Source organism: Lithobates pipiens, unplaced genomic scaffold, assembly GCF_037356315.1.
Source record: "Lithobates pipiens isolate NorthernLeopardFrog02 unplaced genomic scaffold, aLitPip1_a1.2 Scaffold_23, whole genome shotgun sequence".
NCBI classification, from domain to species: domain Eukaryota; kingdom Metazoa; phylum Chordata; class Amphibia; order Anura; family Ranidae; genus Lithobates; species Lithobates pipiens.
This window is the reverse complement of record NW_027507785.1, coordinates 107,455,002-107,468,923: the sequence shown is the minus strand read 5'-3', so window position 1 is coordinate 107,468,923 and position 13,922 is coordinate 107,455,002. Positions and strand designations below refer to the sequence as shown.

The 13,922-nt window shown below is 44.2% G+C and overlaps 1 pseudogene; it reads left to right on the top strand.

Annotated features, from left to right (window-relative positions):
- The first annotated feature begins 13,459 nt into the window (after positions 1-13,459).
- Positions 13,460-13,584, top strand: LOC143928596 (U5 spliceosomal RNA; annotated as a pseudogene).
- Positions 13,585-13,922: the final 338 nt, after the last annotated feature.

Genomic DNA, 13,922 nt, shown 5'->3' with positions numbered 1-13,922 from the left:
TGTTTACTCCCACTAAGATTAGCCCACATGCATCCTTACGATCCTCCCATGACATCCCCCTTAGTGAACACTATAGTTATATGCAAATCCGACATTTCCTTCAACAACTTATTAAGGCGCGACCAACCCCCTATACATCAACCCCTTTTGAGAGCCTGTAGATCACGGCCCCAGTCCTTGGGTTTAATCTCCTTATTATATGCAGCTATAATAGGCTCTAAAAAAACACCCTTGAGATCATATCAACTCCAATGGGAGACAGAATTAGGGAAACAATTGGGCCCACAGGATTGGCAGGTCATGATCACTGCAGTGTCCAAATGCTCCAAGAATGTGCTTTTCCTGGAAAATGCTTACAAAGTGCTCTATAGATGGTACTATACCCCGGACAGATTGGTGAGCTTTATTCCATCATATTCCCCCTTGTGTTTTCATGGGTGTGCTCAAGAGGGTACAATGGCACAGATTTGGTGGACGTGCCCCAGGGTATGTTGTGAATCAGAATCTATGCACTTCTTTGTAACCTCTTTAATGCTAATTTAAAGAGGGGCCCATATGAGCCCCTTCTGGGGAAACCAATCACGGAACTACTGCGACCATACGACCACCCCTAAACTCTCAGGTAATGGTGCAATTTTCTATGTCCCCACCCAATATTTTTTTCTTTCTTTTTTCATTTTGACACCTGAAATTTATGCAAATATGTTTACATGATGTGTCCCCCATTGTTTTAGTATTCTCCTGTTGATCTGTTTTTTCAATAAAATCCTTTGTACAAGAAGCTCTATTGTCGTAGTTTACAGTGTCCTTGGGGCTATGAGCCTTGCACCCAAACATTCCCCCCTCACACCACTCGCATTAGGTTTCCTGTGGTTTTAGTTGATTGGTGGGTCCATAGGGTGGGTCTTTTATCGGACCCGCGGCATCATTGGCTCACATGCTGCCCCTGTCTCCTTCAGCAAGTGAGGGGAATCAGCTGCAGAAGAAGAACGGCTCAGGGTAGACTGGGAGCGATAGGTCTGTGCAGCAGGCAGAGGCAGCAGTCCATCCATCTCCCTGTGACAGTGACATGGACTCGGCAACCAGCAGGGCACACAGAGGGATCACACAGAAATCTCCAGGTACAGTTAGGGTTGCAACCTTTTCTTCAAGTCAAGCCCGAAAACGTTAGTGACGCATAGCAATTTTTTTTAATAGTATAAACTATACATATATTTTGCTATTAAATAACATTTCTAATCATATGAAGTTAATAACAGTCAATACAGAGTAAGAGTTCCCCTTTACATCAGAGTCCACAGAGTTCCCCTTTTACATCTGAACTCGCAGAGGTCCTTTTCCTGTAAAGGGGGACTCTGCAGACTCTGATGTAAGGGAGAACTCTGGGGACTCTAACATAAGGGATGCTCTGGGAGCCCTGAATTAAGGGGGAACAATGAGAACTCTGATGCATGGAGAGGACTCTGAAGTAAGGGGGAACACTGTGCTCTTTGGTGTAAAGGGGAACTCTGATGTAAGCGGTGCTCTGAGAACCCTGATTTACTTTAGTGTACTCTCTCAGAGGCAGGAGAGAGAAGAGGGGAGACTTCAGTCACAGACAGGGATGGAGGGTGAGCTCATTTACCCCTTAGCAGTTAGCACCTCTCATCCAGATGTATCTGAGGCTGCTGGACTTCAAATTTCCAGCTCCTGCTTTCCTTTTCTGAGGCATGGCAGTGGGGAATGGAGTGCGGACAGAAACAGAGGGGTAGGGGTGGGAGGAAGAGGTGCAGATCGAGCGCTCTCTCTTCTCCCTTCTGTGTGTGTGTTTTGGGGGGGGTGCTAGTGCTGGCTTTGGGCAGTGTGAAAGAGAGTGTAACAGACACTCTCAGCTTAGCCAACTGCAGCTAGCAACCCTGCTGGGAAGCCATAGTTCAGTTTGAATAATATGTCCGGGTTTCAGGCAGTCTGAAACCCGGACCCATGGTTCCAAACCTGAACTGTCCGGGTGAATCCAAGACAGGTGGAAACCCTAGGTACAGTACATGCTGCAGGGCCAGGACTGGAGTGGGAGGGGGGCAGAAGGAGCACCTGCTATGCTATTATCACTGTGTCCTGATTTTACAGCAGCACTTTTCACCTCCAACTTTACTTCCCCTCTCTCTGTGTAATGCAAGTCTGTACACCTTCACTATGTCCTGTTTGCTCTCCCCTGGCATATATCTTTACTGCTCACATCCTGCCGCCTCTGGTGTCAGATCTGACCACTCAAATCACTGCCTGACACCCTTTCCATCCCACATTACTTTTTATCGCTTCCAAACTGTTCAGCAGCTCAGCAACATTATCTGTACTCATTTAAGGTGGCCATAGTAGGAATGAAATGAAAAAGGAATCATCTATTCTATGGCCACCTTAATTGAGTGCAGAGAATGTACTGAGCTGCTGAACAGTTTGGAAGAGATATAAAGTAATGAGGGATGGAAAGGGTGTCCATCAGACAGTTAGTCATTAGACCCCTAGAGAGGAATGCCCCGATCTGAGACTGCACTTGTAAAGAAGAACTCAGCACAGAGATGGTAGGGACCCCTCATAATGGGCACAGCAGGTGTACAGACCTGGGAACTCAGCACAGGGGATGGTGGGAAACCCCTCATAATGGGCACATTAGGTGTACAGACCCAGGAACTCAGCACAGGGGATGGTGGGAAACCCCTCATAATGGGCACAGCAGGTGTACAGACCCGAGAACTCAGCACAGGGATGGTGGGAACCCCTCATAATCAGCATGGCAGATGTACAGACCTGGGAACTCAGCACAGGGATGGAGGGAATCCCTCATAATGGGCACAGTGAGGCTGCAATTGACAGGCATGGTTTTACCTAGCAGTAATATTACATAATCACCTGATAAATGGCTATTTACAGCCCTGCATTACTAATGCCGCGTACACAACCGTTTTTTCCGTCAGCATAAACTCTGACAGTCTTTCTGACAGAGTTCCGACGGCGTTCTGTTTAACCACTTGCTTACTGGGCACTTAAACCCCCCTCAGTCCCAGACCAATTTTCAGCTTTCAGCGCTGATGCACTTTGAATGACAATTGCGCGGGCATACAACACTGTACCCAAATGAAATTTTTATCATTTTTTCCCACAAATAGAGCTTTCTTTTGGTGGTATTTAATCACAGCTGGGAGTTTTATTTTTTGCTAAACAAACAAAAAAAGATGCAAAAAAAAAAAAATCATGTTTAATAGTTTGTTATAAAATGTTGCAAACAGGTCATTTTTCTCCTTCATTGAAGTGCGCTGATGAGGCGGCACTAATAAGATGCACTGGTGGGCACTGATGGGCTGCATTGGTGGGCACTGATGGATTGCATTGGTGGGCACTGATAGGCTGCATTGGTGGGCACTGATAGGCTGCACTGGTGGGCACTGATAGGCATAGTTAAGGCGGCACTAATAGGCACAGATAAGGCGGCACCGATGAGCACAGATAAGGCGGCACTGATGGGCAAAGATGGGCACAGATGGGTGGCACAGATGGGTGGCACGGATGGGTGGCACGGATGGGCACTGATAGGTACCACTGATAGATGGGACTGATGGGCACTGATAGGTGGCACTGATAGGTGGCTCTGATAGGTGGCACTGCTGGGCACTGATGGGCGGCACTGCTGGGCACTGATGGGCACTGGTAGATGACACTGATGGGCACGGATATGTGGCACTGGGGTGCAGCACCTTTGTTGAGGCAGATTGTGGGCACTGGTGGGTGGCACTGTGGGCACTGCTGGGTGGCACTGCTGGGTGGCACTGTGGGCACTGCTATGTGGCACTGTGGGCACTGCTGGGTGGCACTATGGGCACTGCTGGGTGGCACTGACGGGGGGCACTAATTTTTTATTATGTGTAGTTATGAGGGGGCAGGTGGGCACTGGCAGGGGGCAGGTGGGCACTGGCAGGGCTGGCCGTGATCGGGACTGATGTCCCGATCACGGCTGCCGGTGATCAGCTTTTTTTTTTTCTCCTCGCGCTGTCAGCGCGAGGAGGAATAATAGCCGATTACCGGCTCCGTTATATCACATGATCAGCTGTCATTGGCTGACAGCTGATCACGTGATAAGGGGTCGGGATCGACCCCTTGCACGGATCGGGGATCAGACGAGTCTCGTAGACTCGCCGATCACAGAGCGCGCCGCGCGCGCCCCTCAGGGGGCGCGCAGGCCGCTCGTGCATGGGACTACGTCTATTGACGTCGTCCCGGAAAAGGAGATCCGCGCTGTAGCCGTCATTCGGCTATAGGGCGGGTCTCAAGTGGTTAAACAGACTTGCCTACACACAATCACACCAAATTCAGATCGTTTAGAATGCAATGACGTACGATGGGACTGGAAAAGGGAAGTTCAGTAGCCAATAGCTGCCCTTGCGTAGTTTTTGGTCCGTCGGAATAGCATACAGACGAACGGTTTTCCTGATAGGAATCGATTCCGTTGCAAAGATTTAAAAAATTTCTAGGTCCGTCAGAATTTTCGAAAGAAAAAGTCAGCTGTCAGGTAGTCTGTACAGGGCCCCATGATTTCTATCAGAAGGCCTGGGCTTGTTTTTAAGTCAATGACTCAGCCAGTAGCAATGAAAGCATAAGGATGACAACCATGGAGCAGACAAGAAATGTCAATGGCTACACATAACAGTTCATGTAAGATAATGAGCATCATCTTCCACAGAATATTGTTTAACTGGTTTATGCAGGAGCCAGCATTAAATCTAAACTCCAGGCAGATAAAAAGAAGCACAAATTGATGTAGCTCTTTAATCATTAATACAGCAGTACATGTATCTTTATTGTAAGTAGTGTAAGTAACTTATCTTGACATGGTATCAGCCTTTTGAATTCTCTACAACAGAGCTCACTGAGGGGTAGGGAGAAGCAGCATGACAGTCCAATCAAACAGTCCAATTAAACCTGAAAAATGTGAACACCATTCAATTAGTGCACGGCCAACCCTAGTGATCAGCATGTATTGTATGTCTTGCAAAATTGCGTCATTAGTTCAAATCCCAGCCTGGACAGCTTTGAGTTTGTGTGTTCTCACTGTGTTGATTTCCTCCCGTTTCCTCTCCATACTCCAAAAACATGTTGGAAGGTTAATTGGCCTAATAGGTGTGTCAAAATTGCACATCGGTATGCAAGTCGTCTGAGGCTCAGCAATTTGGGAGGGTTGAGGAAAGATGTGTGTGTGTGTGTGTATAGATACTATATATATATATATACTGTGTGTACACATATACATAGATATATAGTATATGTATTAATATATGTATTATGTGTATTTGATATTTACCTATCTAAAAACGTTTTAATCCCAAATAAATTAAGAAAAAAAAATTTTTTTTTGCACATAACCAATATACAGCTAAAACTTCAACTCAATCTACCTTATATCTCCGATCTAGTAGCCTGTTTAAAATGCTTCTGATTTGGATTTTATACTGCTTGCTGTACCTTTTAACCTCCATCTGAATTTTTTGGATGCTGGTGCTGGAGGTATTGTATAAGATATCATGACTTTTCCAGTTGTTCTCATTGAACAATACAACAAAAACGTCTCCTTGAAAAGGACGTATCTCTTGTTTTCTTTAATATGATAATGACATTATATTTAGTAAGACTATTTATTTCTTCCAATTGTAAATTGATATTCATAACCACATGCCCCTGAAAGCATTTGTCTTTTAATTCCATTTAATGGATTTGGCTATTGCGTGGATAGCAGATTATTATAGTAATATTTTCTATAGCATTTCATAATAAATGCTACCTAGAAAAATGCACAGAAGGATATGAATGACAGAAATCTATATAAATGACCTTCGCCAATATGAACTACAAATATATATGCAGTATATATATATATGTGTGTGTTTTTAATTTTTTTCATCCCAGTGCACATATATGTTCATTGTTGTCAAATAAATGGAAACCAAGGTTTCTGCAGCAGAACAAATCTAGAAGTTTTTGTGGTATGATCTACGGTAGTGTATGTCTTTTATCTGGATACCATTGGAATAACTAAACAATGGTAAGGATATTCGGTATATCATTTTTTTACGTCACAACATTAATCACACTGACCACCCAAAATGATATTTTAGTGTAAGGCAAAATTTGATTGGCGGAGTCTCCCTTAGCTTCTAATATGTCTTGGTTATTTCAGCACAGGATCTAAACTTTCTGACCACTTTGAAGATTCAGGTGTTCCTGATCACCTCTATGTTTTAAACTAAAATCCGACAGGGTCATTGTGAATTCCTGACAATGTCCACCCAAACCCAGGAACTCAAACAACAATATTTTACCAACAGAGTGATAGATAGAAGAGAGAAATATGACGAGATAGAAATTGCTAGTTTAACTAGCAAATACAAAAATATATATCATATACAATTGCAACACAAGCCATATTATTTTTTAATGTTATTAAAAATTGCATTTCCTTTTCAATCCGCAGCAATTTTCAGTAAAAATCTGCACAATATGACAACCTGAAGGCATTCTGTACATTGGTGTACTTTGGTGTCCATTGGTATACAAAAAGCCCTGGAAATTGAATTTACTGCTGATACAAGTCAAAATTTAGGCATCCTCTGCAGCAAGAATTTTAGTTTAGGTGAGATGCTCTACAAGAGTTAAAGTGGCTGTAAAGGCTAAAGGTTTTTTAACTTCATGAATTCTATGCATGAAGGCAAAAAGCCATCTGTGTGCAGCAGCCTCCCCAGCCCCCACTAAAACTTACCTGAGCCCCATATCAATCCAGTGGTGTGCCCGAGTGCCTCAGCTCTCCTGGGTCTCTCCCTCCTCATTGGCTGAGACAGCAGTGGTAGCCATTGGCACATACTACTATCAACCACAGCCAGTGAGCCAATGGGGAGAGAGCAGGGGTGGTAATGAGCTGTTCTTTGTGTGTGAATGAACACACAGAGCAGCAGCTCAGGACCGAGCCTACTTGGGTGTCACCCATAGCAAGCTGCTATGGGGGCAGGAACGGATCGAATCTCGGCGGATGTCAGCAGACATGTCCATAGAGGTGCATAGAGTGTCCAATCCACCTGAAAAACTGACATGCGGACCTGATCAGAAAGCCCATGTGAAAGTACCCTAAGCATGCACTAGTTGATTATAATGAACCAGATCCTTCCATTCAGAATCAGTCTGCAAAGGATATGATGAAATAAACAGTTTTTTCTTCAGAGCAGAAAGTAGCAATCTGCAACAAAGTTTGTTAAACCCTTGCAATGCACATTGATCACCCAGAGGGGATTGTTATTTTTTTTTATCAACAAAAGTGAATTTACTCTTTAACCACATCATTACAGTGCAGTTACACCCCCTTCCTGACCAGACCAATTTTCAGCTTTCAGCGCTATCACAGTTTGGATGACAATTACTCAGTCATCCAACACTGTACCCATATGAAACTTGCGTCCTTTTTTCCACACAAATAGAGCTTTCTTTTAGTGGTATTTAATCACTAGGGTTTTTTTTATTTTTTGTGCTATAAATAAAATAAAACGTAAATTTTGTGAAAAAAAAATCCTTTTTCTTTGTTTCTGTCATAAATTTTTGCTAATTAGTAATTTTTCTTCATAAATTTTGGCCAAAATTTATACTGCTACCTATCTTTGGTAAAAATAACCCACATTATTATATATTATTTGGTCCTTGTGAAAGTTATAGAGTCTACAAACTATGGTGCCAATCACTGAAAATTGATCACATCTGATCAGGCCTTCAGTACATCAGGTGTACCTCATTTCTTGAGACACTAACAAGTCAGGAAAGTACAAATACCCCCCAATTGACCCCTTTTTACAAAGTAGACAGTCCAAGGTATTAAGTAAGTAGCATGGTGAGTTTTTTTAAGTTGTCATTTTTTTCCCACAATTCTTTGCAAAATGAAGATTTTTTTTTATTATAATTTTTTTTTACAAAATTGTCATATTATCAGGTTATTTCTCACACACAGCATATGCATACAACAAATTACACCCCAAAATACATTCTGCTACTCTTCCCGAGTATGGCGATACCACATGTGTGAGACTTTTACACAGCCTGGCCATATACAGAGCACTAACATTGATGTAGTACCTTCAGACGTTCTACGAGCAAAAATGACGCATCTCATTTCTCAACCACCTATTACACTTTTGAAAGCCCTGGAGTACCAGGACAATGGAATTGCCCATAAAATTACCCCATTTTGGAAAGCAAACACCCCAACGTATAATCTGTGAGGCATAATGAGTCTTTTGAACGGTTAATTTTTTTTCCAGAAGTTTTTGGAATATGTGGAAAAAAATTAAAACACATTTTTTTTTACACAAAATTGTCAATTTATAAGATATTTCTAACACATAGCATGTATATAGCAAAAATTACACCCCAAAATACATTCTGCTACTCTTCCCGAGTATGGCGATACCACATGTGTAGGACTTTTACACAGCGTAGTCACATAGAGAGGCCGAACATTGAAGTAGTACGTTCAGGCATTCTAGGAGCATAAATGACACATCTCATTTCATTCCTACCTATCACACTTTTAAAGGTCCTGGACCACCAGGACAGTGAAATTACCCACAAAATGACCCCATTTTGGAAAGCAAACACCCCAACGTATATTCTATGAGACATAGGCTGCAAATAGGTACTCTGGTACTCTGATGGCCTGGTGACAGGTACTCGGTTACTCTGATGGCCTGGTGACAGGTACTCGGGTACTCTGATGGCCTGGTGACAGGTACTCGGGTACTCTGATGGCCTGGTGACAGGTACTCGGGTACTCTGATGGCCTGGTGACAGGTACTCAGATGAACTGTGACAGGTACTTGGGTACTCAGATGAACTGTGACAGGTACTCGGGTACTCAGATGGACTGGGACAGGTACTCGGGTACTCAGATGGGCTGTGACAGGTACTCGGGTACTCAGATGGGCTGTGACAGGTACTCGGGTACTCGGATGAACCGTGACAGGTACTCGTGTACTTTGATGGGCTGTGACAGCTACTCGGGTACTCGGATGAACCGTGACAGCTACTCGGGTACTTTGATGGGCTGTGACAGGTACTCTGGTACTTTGATGGGCTATGACAGGTATTCGGGTACTTTGATGGGCTGTGACAGGTACTCGGGTACTTTGATGGGCTGTGACAGGTACTCGGGTACTTTGATGGGCTCTGACAGGTACTCGGGTACCCTGATGGACCGTGACAGGTACTCGGGTACTCTGATGGACTGTGACAGGTAGTCGGGTACCCTGATAGACCATGACAGGTACTCAGGTACCCTGATGGACCGTGACAGGTACTCAGGTACCCTGATGGACCGTGACAGGTACTCGGGTACCCTGATGGACTGTGACAGGGACTCGGGTACTCTGATGGACTGTGACAGGTACTCGGGTACTCTGATGTGCCGTGACAGGTACTCGGGTACTCTGATGGGCTGTGACAGGTACTCGGGTACTCTGATGGGCTGGGACAGGTACTCGGGTACTCTGATGAACTGGGACAGGTACTCGGGTACTCTGATGGGCCTGACAGGTACCCGGGTACTCTGATGGGCCGTGACAGGTACTCGGGTACTCTGATGGGCTGGGACAGGTACTCGGGTACTCAGATGGATTCGGACAGGTACTCGGGTACTCAGATGGACTGGGACAGGTACTCGGGTACTCAGATGGACTGGGACAGGTACTCGGGTACTCTGATGGGCTGTGACAGGTACTCAAATACTCTGATGGACTGTGACAGGTACTCTGATGGACTGTGATTGACAGGTACTATGAGGGGTGGTGACAGGTCCTCTTTTTCGGGGGGGGCAATCAGTGTGCTTGGTGTGTACTGTGGGCGGTAACGAGATGTTACCGCAATCTCCTCCTCACACACGATCGGTGTGTTTCTTCAACTCTGTTTGCTTGGTAACAAGAACTGCAGTGTACCTTTTGTTACCGTCACCTCCATAAGGCCGCTTTCACACTGGCGAGGTGCGGGCATTGGTGGTAAAGCGGCGCTATTTTTAGCGCCACTTTACCTTCGTTTTAGCGGTGGTATTCGACCGCTAGCAGGGGTTGAAGGGTTAAATGTCACAGGGTTAAAACCACCCGCAAAGCACGGTATAGCCGTGCTGCACCATTGGTTTCAATGGGTAGGCGCAGTGAATACACCGCTCCTTCACTGCTCCAAAGATGCTACTAGAAGGACTTTTTTTACCGTCCCAGCGCACCGCACCAGTGTGAAAGAACTGCGGCTTTCAAACTGGAGTGAAAGGAGCCTCTTTTTTCAGGCGCTATACAGGCGCTATTTTTAGCGCTGTAGCTCCTGAAAAATGCCTCAGTGTAAAAGGGTCCTAATTGTTTTTAAATGTTTTGCAAATATTCTTTATTTAAGTTTTTTATTTTGTTTTTAAAGAAATCAAAAAACACTTGGGTAGATCTTTTGTGCATATAAATCATTCGCTAAACACTATGAGGTGTATTTAAAAAAAAAAAAAACAATTGCATAGCTGTTTGTCCCTTTAACTGCGTGTAAATTCATTCCATGAAAATGTGGCAAAATCTCTGGAAAATTCTGCAGAGACTATAGTCTGAGAACATTTGATTTCACCCTGTTTGCAAAGAAAAAAAATGACATGCAGTTTCAATGGACATTTTTTTTTTAAATACATCTCTTTGTGACCGAAACACCAAAAAAAAAGGAAACTGTACTTCTGGGTTTCCTGAAAGGTGGCCTCATTATGCTAATGGTGTGGTTATCATTTATAGAGGAAGTAACGGCTCCCTTGGTCTTTGGGAGAGAAGCAAGCTGCACTGACCTGGAGAGAGAGATAGGCAGAGTTTGCGTAACGGCAGCCTTCTAAGTACAAGTTATTACAGTATCTGTAAAAGAGGAACTTCACTATTGTGAAAAGAAGCCTGAGAGGCTAGAATGTGTATTTTGTTTTTTTTTATGGAAACAAAGTCTATGTTTATTTGATGCTAAACAGTAAATGTTGTTTCGGGCAAACTCTCTTTACCTGTATAACCCCCCCCTCCCCTACCACTGAGAATGACCACCTCAACAGACAGTGAAAGCAATGGAGGCCATACACACCTCGGTTTTATTATTTGATCGATGTATGATTGGATTAAAAAGTCATAACTTCCCTTCCAGTTGATTTAGACTTGACTTCAGTTAAATGGTCACAATGGATAATTATTGATCATTTTGTATTGATTAATAATACTGAGATACTTTGTTCATGAACACGATTGTATTCTGACTAATCATCATTATGAGACTACATGGTAGAAACAGTGATGCGATTGGTAATTTACAGCCATGATGTACGAATTTAACTCAACTTAAAGCAGAGGTCCACCCTAAAGTGGACCTTCCGCTCATTGCAACCCTCCCCCTCTCCGGTGCCACAATTTGCATCTTTCAGGGGGGAGGGGGGGTGCAGGTACCTGTACAGTACAGGTATCTGCACCCACTTCCGGCGTAAATTCTGCAGAAGGTACGCCCCTTTCCGCAGAATCTACGCCCCTTTGCGAAGGTCCCCCGCTGCCTGCTGGGAAACACATGGATCCCAGAGACAGCGGGGACCATCCTTATTGCGCAGCGCGACTCGTGCATGCGCAGTAGGGAACCGGGAAATGAAGCCGAAAGGCTCCACTTGCTGATTCCCATACCCAAGATGGCGGCGGCAGCACCCGAGAGACGATCGAGAGATCGGCTTCGGGTACCGACATCGCGGGCGCGCTGGGAGGGTAAATGTCATTATTTTAAAAGTCAGCAGCTGCAGTATTTGTAGCTGCTGGCTTTTAAAAAAAAAAAAACGGCGGACTCCCGCTTTAAAGCGGAGCTCCACCCTAAAGTGGAACTTCCGCTCATTGGAACCCTCCCCCCTGAAAGGTGCCAATTGTGTTTAGTACAGGTATTTGCACCCACTTCCAGCATAGATATCTGCAGAATCTGCGGGTATTTACGCCACTTCCTGCGGGTCCCCCGCTGTCTGCTGGGAAACAAGAGAAACAATCCCAGAGACAGCAGGGACCATCCTTATTGCTCAGCGCGACTCACACATGCGCAGTAGGGAACCGGGAAGTGAAGTTGCAAGGCTTCACTTCCTGATTCCCATACCCAAGATGGCAGCGGCAGCACCCGAGGGCCGATCGAGAGATCGGCTTCGGGTGCCGACATCGCGGGCGCACTGGGCGGGTAAGTGTCCTTATTTTAAAAGTCAGGAGCTGCAGTATTTGTAGCTGCTGACTTTTAAAAACAAAAAACGGCGGAACTCCCGCTTTAAATTATTGTGTGTGAGGGCAGAGTGTGAATCTATGCATATCCTTAGGAAGTGCCTTCCTTTAACCACTTCAGCCCCGGCCTATAGACATATGACGTCCACAGATGGGATCTCCCATCCTGGGTGAGCGTCATATGACGTCCTCTGGTTCCCGGCCGTGGGAGGGGTGGCATCGATCGGGACCCGATGCGTGTGCCGGCAGCTTCAATGTCTGCCGGGCACCCGCAATTGCCCGGAAGCACAGCAGGACCGTGGATCTGTGTATGTAAACACACAGATCCACGTGCTGTCAGAGGAGAGGAGACTGATGGTATGTTCCCAGTACAGAGGAACACCGATCGGTCTCCTCCCCTTGGGAATCCCCTCCGCCCACAGTTAGAATCACTCCCATAGGGAACATATTAACCCCTGCAGAGCCCCCTGATGTTAACCCCTTCCCTGCCAGTCACATTTACACAGTAATCAGTGCAATTTTATAACACGATCACTGTGTAAATGTGAATGGTCCCAAAAATGTGTCAAAAGTGTCTGACGTGTCCGCCATAATGTTGCAGTCACAAACAAAATCGCACATCGCCGCCATTACTAGTAAAAAAAATTTTTTTTAAAAATGCCATAAATCTATCCCCTATTTTGTAGATGCTATAACTTTTGCACAAACCAATCAATGATCGCTAATTGCAATTTTTTTTTACCAAAAATATGTAGAAGAATACGTATCGGCCTAAACTGAGGAAACAATTCGGGGTTTTTTTTTTTTTAAATGGGATATTTATTATAGCAAAAAGTAAACAATATTGTGTTTTATGTTTCAAAATTGTCTCTCTTTTTTTGTTTATAGCGCAAAAAATAAAAACCGCAGAGGTGATCAAATACCACCAAAATAAAGCTCTATTTGTGGGAAAAAAGGACGCCAGTTTTGATTGGGTGTAATGTCGCACGACCGTGCAATTTTCAGTTAAAGCGACGCAGTGCCAAATCGCAAAAAGTGCTCTGGTAAGGAAGGGGGTAAAATCCTCCGGGGCTGAAGTGGTTAAGAGACAGTTACAAAAACATACAGTAAGTATGGTTTTGGGACTTTCCATGTACTTCCTTGAGTTAATAACCACTAACCACCTTGGTTTAATACTCTGTTTTCTCTTCAGATAGTATACATCTTTCGCCTTTTACTAAAGATTTTCGGGGGGGGGGGGGGAACAACCACGAGTTTCAGACAAATTTTAAATTGCATAATTTTCTAAATAAAGTTTTGTAGAAATTGTTTTATATAACTTTTTGGTCAAGTGGTTATTAACCCAATGAAGTACATGGAAAGTTCCAAAACCATATCTATATTTTTGTAACTGTATCTTAACTTATCCATCAGAAGTCACTTCCCCATGTGTGTCATAACTATCGAATGAGCTGTTGACTATAGATTGAGTGGAAGAGCTTGATCAGAAAGGAAATTGATCATTTATGGAGGCATGTATGGCCACCATAAAGCTTTGATGATTACAATTGTCTTCATTATTTTACTGTAACAAGTAAAGGTATTCTTGGACCCTTTAGAGATATCTCCTTGTGTGCATATACAACTAGTTGTATA